Here is a 7,380-nt window from a genome sequence, read left to right on the forward strand (position 1 = left end):
CAATTTAAATTCATCTTTATTTACATCAATTAACTGGGAGAGGTTTGTCACGGTTCCATTGCTTTGGCTCCCGTGATACCCCTCCCCCACTAGTTTAAATGTTCCATCCAATGATTGAACATAGCCCTTGCGGTTTCCCCTGTCCAGTGTATCCCATCTCTTTCAGCCCTAAACTTATTGTATGGCAAACAATCAATCTCCATCCCTGAATCTCCTACCTGTTTGTGTCTCTCCGGTAGGTTCTCTGAAAAATTTATTTTCTGTACCATCACCACCGCATTTGGAAATGTGTCCTTAGCCGCCTCTATCATTCTGTTAAACGTTCTCTCTAACACGGCCATTGATGCATGATTCCGGTTATTCCTTCCAAATGATAGAATCACCTTTCAAACTTCAGGGCTAGCTGGTGTTTTCTGTCCTAAAATCCTCTGTGCGTGTGATAATTGTGCCCCTGGGTAACTGACCACCTGACCAATTCCCCTCCTGCCTGTTCTAAAGTCCCCTCATTCTGTACTTGTTCTTCCATTTGTGTAGTACTTTGTACCTCCCCATCCTCCCCTCTTATCTCTTGCTCCTCCCTCCTAACCTCCTCACCTTGATTCATCTGCCCCTCCCCCCTACATTTAGTTGCATTCCTCATTCTCCTCCCTCCCCTGTTGTACTCCTTCCTCCACCAACCCCCTCCCGGTTCCCCTACTTTCCCATAATTCACAAACTTCCTTTGAAGCCCTGTCGATTGTGGATTGTTTGATTCTTTTAAGGTTCCTTCTAGCCCATCTTATTGCTATTTCCAATACCCTGTTCCCATTTGACAGATCCCTTTCTCCCAAGTCCTGCAATATGTCCAGAATCTGGACCCCGGTGTGGAGCCAGTTCCGCGCGTTGCCATAAGTCAGCCACTCCATATCCAATGAAGCACGTCCCAGATCCCTGAAGGTGAGGTCCCTAACTGAACCTACTCTGAACCAGTGAACCCCAGCCCGACCCGAAGGTTCAAAACTAAATGCCCGAAACCTCCCACCTCTCATTCAACCCATTTGGCACTTTGGTATCCAACCTCCTGTTCCACAAGTACTCCTTATACAGTCTGTGCCTCAAAGTCCACCTTGGGTTATGCTCCAGACCCTGTATCTGCAAACTCTGCAACCCATGTCTTGTAAAGTGGTCAACCAACGAAGTCCTTTTTCTCGTCACCAATCCCCTCCTGATGCTGTACCGATGCTGGTACAACCTTGTTTGAATGGCATTCTTGGTCTGACCTACATACTGCTTGCCACACTTAGAGCATCTAATACCATAAATACAATTCTTGGTATCTAACGAGATGCTGGGGAGAAAAAAAGCCTCCTGTCTACCCCTAGCCTTAATCACCTGTGGCCTCCCAACCGGCCTCCATCCTTCCCTGCCCTTGGGAAGCCGGCTGTGAACCAACAGATCCCCCAGATTCCTATTCCTTTTATAGGCTGAACGCAAGGTAACCACTGCCCCCTCCGGGACCCCTGCCAAGGTTCCCATAAAGTTACTCCTAACCCTCCACAGTAGTTCCACCACGCCCGGGGAAAAGGTACAAATTGCCGGAACCTCCTTGGGGAGGCCGAAGCCCAGGACTCACGTGCGACCTACAATGCTCCTTATAAATTGCCCTCAATCTAGACTTCGGGTATCCCCTGCCTCGAAGGGCCTTAAACAGAATCCCTTTTGCCTCCTGGAAACTGTCCTCCTGCGAAGATATGCTCCTGAATCTAAGGAGCATGAGACAAAACAATACCCCTGAATATATGACAGGGATTATAATTTTGCCGGTGCAACAAGGCATGAGTATCCGTCTCCGTAAAAAAATACCTTGGTATCTAACCTGCCCGTTGCCTGAAAATCCGGTCCCTTGTACACTGTTGTGTCCAGGAAATCAATTGCGTTATCCTCCAATATTGCCTTGACCTTAATCGAGACATGATGTGCATTTAACACTCCCAGGAAGGTTTTAAAATCCTGGCGACTGTGCTGCCATACTCCCCACACATCATCCAAAAACCGGAGATAGACCAAAGGCACTTTCTCGCATTTGGGAATGACCGTTTCCTCCTATTGGGCCATTTATATCAATCAGCGGAAATCTATGAATTCTGCCACCCTGTAGCTTTCACTCCCGCAATCAGAAACGATGGGGTGGCCAGGAGGCATGAATGGAGTAGACCACTTCTCCCTGGGTTTGGGAACCTTAGGCAATAAATAGAAACGCCGAACCCTGGGCTTAAAATTACCCGCCAAATACTCAGCCTACTTTTTGCCAATAAAACCCCCCTGGACCAATGAATCCAGCACTTGCTCAATTCGTGGGACTGAATCCAAAAAAATGGGAGCCTCCAACTTCGTATAAAATCCCTCATCCTCCAACTGCCTCAACCCCTCCTGCACATACTGTGGTCTATCCATAATAACCACTGCACACCCCTTATCTGCTGGCTTTATCACTATATGCCTTCTGTAGCATAATTCCTGTAATGCCTGAATCTCAGGTTCACTCAAATTCTGAGGTGGAGACCCTGCTCCCACAGACACCTCCTGGACATCCCGGAAATTCCTATTAAAAAATTCCCAAATTTCCCCCGGCAACCTCTGAGGTGGCGGAATCCAGCCCGATGCCACCGAAAACGGCTTCACCCGCACTAAATCCAAACTAGAGCCAAAATAAACCGCCCTCTGCATCCTAGCATGCAATTGGCCCAAATCTGCCAACATAGCTGCCCTATCACAAGGGCCTACCAAATGCGAAGGAATGAATGATAACCCCTTATCCAAAAGGCTAAACTGTGCCAAAGGCAACTCAACCACTTGAGATAAATGAATAACTGATCCCTTAAGTAGAGGACCATGAACACCAGAGGACTCCCCCTCACTCAAGGAAGCCACAGACATACTCATCCCAGTGGGGACCACGGCGTAAGCCTAAATCTCTAGGACATATATCATCCGAGTTCCTTCCTGGTCCCTCTCCGCAGATGTCATGAGGTTCCTAATTTCAGCCGTGGCAAATCCAACCGTTCCCTCACTAAGAGCTTTAAGATCGCAGCGGGCCCATCTAATGGCCACCTGCCCGGCCTCTTCCCACCGAACATTACCAACTCCTTGCAACCCAGCCCTAGCCACCTGCAGGACCTTCCCATAGGGGAGAGTCTCCCGGATAGAACCGTGAAACGCCTTCAGGAACCTGTACATCCCCTTGATCGCAAATCTAAACTCTTCCTCCGAAGACATATCCAATTCCGAACTCTCCTCTCAGAGCCACCCTTCCACTCAACCGTTCTAATTAAGAAAAACAAAACAAAAACATAAATTAGCTCCTCCACACGCTCCCCTTCCACTAAACCCTACTTATTTTTTCTAAAACCGTACTAACCAACATGACCAGGATAATAAAGGTAGTGATAATAATAATAATAATAACAACAATAACATTGATAACGATACCAATTGCTACTCCCCAACAATGTTTTTTTTTAAAACCACTCCGAAGCGAACCAAGAAATTTACATTTACATTTGACAGACGCTTTTATCCAAAGCGACTTGCAGTACCCTTATTACAGGGACAATACCCCCGGAGCAACCCTGGTGGTGACCGCTGTGATCGAACCAGCAACCTTCTGCGTATCAGTTCCATGGTTTAACCCACTGGACCACCATCTCACTCTAGACCTAAATGTTAGACCTGTCTGGGCCACACATTTCCCTAGGGCCTGTCTGGGCCTGATTCGCTCCCCCATCCCGCATCTCCCCCAGCCACCAGCCGAGAGAGATGCCGGAGGGAGTCTCCTGCCAACATCATGGTATTAGAGGGATGTGTTTTGAGGCCAAATTTGTAGTGGATGCGAGCTTCCTTTTCCGAGATATAGGTGATGTTTTAACAAAAGTGTTTCAACCAATCTGGTATGTCGAAGGGAAGGTCCCAACGGTTTAGGGTTTAGGATGGTCAGGAATGGTGATGAGGACGGTACTTTTGGTCTTTGTCCCGATCCAGTAAGGCCTACCATTTATGAAATACAATAACTTCCTGTCTAGTTTTGTAGGTTAATATCTTGGTCAGGAAGTGGATTTTCGGGCTGATTTTTGTGTGTGGGCACTAGGTTTGGTGTCCTAGATGATATTAGTCGTATGGTTTGAGACCGGTCGGTTTAGACGTGTGGGTTGAATTTGGATTTCTGTTCTAGGATTTTGAAAAAGGTTCTCTGGTCAACAGGTGTCCTGGCGGGTAGGTGTAGTGTAGAAGTGGGTTTGAGAGTCAATTTCACAAATGTTTTCGTTTTACAATGGGTAGGGTTGGCGTGGGGATCGGGGTTCTAGTCAATAGGGTTGATGCGGGTGGGTTTACAGCCAGTGGATTTGCGACGGGTAGGGTTAGTGTAGGAGTAGGGACCACGACAAAAGTTTTCGACAAAAGGCGAAAGGCGAAAAACGATTCATGAAAAGTTGATAGTAAAAGTCGACCCGTGAATTGTTGATGACAAAAGTACTTTTTTTCGAAGTTTTCCCCAGTCCCATGTTTTGAGCGTGTAGTTATGAACGATGGTAGTATCAAGGCCAATACCCATAATGCAACTGTGTGTTCATTGTCTCACCCTTGATAGAAAAGGTATTCCATTTAGTAACTCCTACTTGGTTTTTCAGCTTGAATTACGACAACGAGATTCATAAAAGTTGACGGTAAAAGTTGACCCGTGAATTGACATGACGAACGTTGATTCGTGAATAACGATTCATGAAAAGTTGACCCATGAATTGCCATGACGAACATTGATTTGCGAATAACGATTCATGAAAAGTTGACCCGTGAGTTGTTGTCGACGTCGTTTGAAAAGTCGTTTTTTCAGGTGACGAATGTCGATTCGCCATCTTTGACGATGAACGTTGATATTTCAATGACGAACGATGAACACCGACCGCCGATTCGGTGATCTTTGAAGACGGACGTCGATTCGCGTTCTTCAATGATGAACATCGTTTTTTTGAATCTCGTCGACGAAAGTCGTTTTTTCGAACTTTAACAACGAAAGTCGAATTTATTTATTTTATGGATAGGTTAAGGAAAGGGTTAGGGTTGGATAGGTTTAGGGGTAGGTTTAAGGGTAGGGGTTGGGGTTGTTGTTGGGTAAGTTTAGGGGTTGGGTTTGTTTTTAAGGGTAGGGGTTGGGTAGGTTTAGGGGTGGGGTTGGGTAAGTTTAGGGGTTAGGTAGGTTTTAGGGGTTGGGTTGTTGTTGGGAAGGGGTTGGGTAAGTTTTTAGGGGTTGGGTAGGTTTAGGGGTTGGCTTGGGTAAGTTTAGGAGTTGGGTAGGTTTTAGGGGTTGGGTTCGGTAGAATTTAGGGAATATTTGTTTATGTTTTTTTTTCTTTTTGCATTCTGATGTTGTATCTGTGTTGGTACAATCTGGTTCTGATGGAATTGCGAGTTTGTCCTACATGTTGTTTTTTGCACAGTGTGCATGTAATGGCATAAATGCAGTTTTTGGTATTGAGAAGTATGTTGGCCAATTGGAATGCCTCAGAGCGTCTCCATGATTTAACAATCTGTGTTTGTTGTCGAGGTTCTACAATTTTTCTTTGTTTTTCTGTGCACCTACTGTGGACCAATAAATCTCGTAGATTTCTGTTTACATTTACATTTACATTTATGCATTTGGCAGACGCTTTTATCCAAAGCGACTTACATTGCATTCAAGTTACACATTTTGTCAGTTCTTGCTTTCCCTGGGAATCGAACCCATGACCTTGGCGTTGTTAGCGCCACGCTCTACTGTTTGAGCTACAGGAAAGCTAACGCTACAGGAAAGCTAACGTTACAGGAAAGCTAACGTTACAGGAAAGCTAACGCTACAGGAAAGCTGTTTCTCTTATATGCCACTATGATGTTAATACCTTCCCCTGCTGGTGTGGGTGCCAGTATTGTTTCATTATTGTTTCTTATTTTTTGAGTGAATTTGGTAGCGGTGGAGGAATAAGTGATGGCGGGGTTAGAATTTGGTTTTCCGTGGTAGATCTGGTTTTGGGGGTAGTCTGGTCATAATTTCTGTAAATCTGTCTTAACTGTTGTATCGAATATCCCCCTTTAGGAAGTGCTTGAAACTATGTTTTACGGGCGGTTTGAAAATCTGCTTCTTGTGTGCATATTCTCGAATATCTAATCAATTGGGATTTTACAATGCTTTTAAAGGTGTGTGGGGGTGGTGGCTTTTCCGGTGCAGGAGTGCATGGGTGTCTGTTTCTTTAAAGAAGACCTTAATGTCCAGATGGTGGGTGGTAGAAAAATCTTTTCCTTTAAAGACGTGGTGTCTAGTAAGTCTATTGACAGTGGGTGAATAGTGGATTTGACCTTGATTGAATTGTGATGAGAGTTTAGAATTGTTAAAAAGTCCTCCAGGTCCTGTAAGCTGTGTTGCCACACTCCCCATATATCGTCCAGGAATCGGAAGTAGCTGAATGTGTTTTTAAGCATTTGGGAAAAATGGTTTCTTCCCAGTGGGCCATATAAATGTTAGCATATGCTGGGGCAATTTTTTTGCCCATGCCCGTACCTTTGATTTGTAAAAAATATTCTCCTTTAAATTCAAAATCGTTCCTGGTGAGACTAAGTTCCAAGAATTGTAAAATTTGTTGGTTGAGTCTTGCTGTGTCTGGGTATTTTAGTAGCCATTCTTGTACTGCTTGAAGGCCCAAGTGAGTTTCGATGTTAGTATACAAACTGTCTACATCCAATGTTAATAAGATGGCCTATGGTGGTATTATAAGGTTCTTCACTTTTTGAACAAAGTCGAACGTATCCTTTAGATCAGGGGTTCTCAATCCTGGTCCTCGAGGCCCACAGTCCTGCAGAGTTTAGCTCCAACCCTAATCAAACACACCTGAACCAGCTAATTAAGCTCTTCCGGATTACAGGCAGGTGAGTTAGATCAGGGATGGAGCTAAACTCTGTAGGACAGTGGGCCTCGAGGACCAGGGTTGAGAAACCCTGCTTTAGATAATTGGGATGTTTGTTTGATAGGGGATTAAGGTGGAAGTCCAGGAATTCCGCTATTCTGTAGCTTTCGCTACCACAATCCGATACTATGGGTCGTCCTGGTGGCATTGTGGGGGTGGACCATTTTTCTTTGGGTTTGTGTATCTTTGGAAGTAGGTAGAATCTTCTTGGTCTTGGTACGTGCTGGCCGGTTTAGTAATTTGCCTGTTTTTTGTTAATACATCTTTCTTGAACTAGGTTTTTTATGATGGATATGGAGTCCTGAAAGATTGGTTTTGGTCATTTGGAATAGAATTCCGTGTTTTGTAGTTGTCGTAAACTTTCTTGAACTTATTGTGTTTTGTCCATTATTACGATTGCGCTGCCCTTATC

Source organism: Gobio gobio (genome assembly GCF_949357685.1).
Source record: "Gobio gobio genome assembly, chromosome: 5".
Lineage (NCBI taxonomy): Eukaryota > Metazoa > Chordata > Actinopteri > Cypriniformes > Gobionidae > Gobio > Gobio gobio.